Genomic DNA, 1,282 nt, shown 5'->3' with positions numbered 1-1,282 from the left:
TGACAGGAAGACAACACGAGGGTTAAGTTAAAGTTGTACTTTTCCTGCCCAAACTTTTCTCAAACTCACGTACTTTAAGCTTAATGCTAACATCTGTTAGCATTCTATCTATTTACATGTCATTAGCTGACGCTTTTGTCCAACTTGACTTTCAATTAAATAATTTCAACCCTGAAGATGCAAAGTCCTTACAACAAGTATATTATTTCTCGCGTTTGTCCAAGGTATAGTCGGAAGAGATGTGTTTGTCTATCTATCGTATCTTAATTATACGGCCCCATATTTACACTGTTGGTATTCTAAATACCAAACTCCATCTGGAGGCTTCAGCTGTTTCCAGTTTGACATAATAAGTAAATGTGACAAAAAATGTAGGCCTACTTTAAAAGTAATCTTTTAAAGCATCCTTTAAGCAGCAGTGATGGTTGTTAATACTCAACTGCTGCTGTTTGGGAACCTGTGCACTGAATATTTAACATCTAATAACAATCATGCAGCTAGTTTAGATGTAGACATTGCTTTTACTTCATTCAGTATTTGTTCCTATGTGTACAGTATGTGTGTCTCTTTCAATTTGTGTGACTGCGTGCTAGGGGTCAGAAGAGACAGACAGTGTGTTTGAGTGGCAGCTGCAGTGTGTGTGTGTGCTTCCTGTGAACCGGCAGCAGGAGATTGTCACTTCTCTTCTTCATGAACAGTGCGACTTCAGCGCTGCAGGGAGAGCAACACACACATGGTGAGTAAACACAACGTTTCTTTCTCTTCAATGAGGCACAAAACGGCAACAGCTTGTCGTGTTGAATCATGGTTTGTTGTCCTGCTGCTTTCTGAGCTGGCAAGACGGACTTTCTTCCTACGGCGCTGAAGGTACGACAAAGTGGATCCGATTGCACTTGACCACGAAAGGTCCGGGTGAAGCTTGTGATAGCTTATTGATTTCATCTGTCATGACCATTCATTTGATGTGCGTAAAAGAGAAGACAGGGTGAAGCTCTTCTTTGTTGTGCTTTTTGACTTGCAAATATTAGGAATGACAGAAAAAACTTGCATCAGTGTCAGTCCTGTGACACCTTTTAAATGTGGGCACTTTCATAGTTTCCTAAAATGCATCTCAGTCAAACTGCATCTAGACATCAACATTAAACTTAATTGAGTTGGTTTAGAGATTTCAGTTACATAAATTACCTTTCATGCCTGTATTTCAACATGTTGTCAAGACCTGCTTCACATTCGGACAGTGGTTTTCCATATATATATATATATATATATATATATATATATA

At 38.9% G+C, this 1,282-nt stretch overlaps 1 protein-coding gene across 1 annotated transcript in view; it reads left to right on the top strand.

Moving 5' to 3' along the window:
- Window positions 1–659: 659 nt before the first annotated feature.
- The window catches only part of LOC116704738 (GRB2-related adaptor protein 2), a 7,534-nt gene continuing 6,911 nt past the window's right edge, over window positions 660–1,282 (top strand). The window contains exon 1 of the mRNA XM_032540347.1: window positions 660–736. The gene's annotated coding sequence lies outside the window, so the exon portion shown is untranslated. The remainder of the gene's footprint in view (window positions 737–1,282) is intronic.

The sequence above is a fragment of the Etheostoma spectabile genome, chromosome 2 (genome assembly GCF_008692095.1).
Source record: "Etheostoma spectabile isolate EspeVRDwgs_2016 chromosome 2, UIUC_Espe_1.0, whole genome shotgun sequence".
Classification (NCBI taxonomy): Eukaryota; Metazoa; Chordata; class Actinopteri; order Perciformes; family Percidae; genus Etheostoma; species Etheostoma spectabile.
Note: the sequence above shows the minus strand (reverse complement) of the source record. Positions and strands in the feature narration are given on the sequence as shown.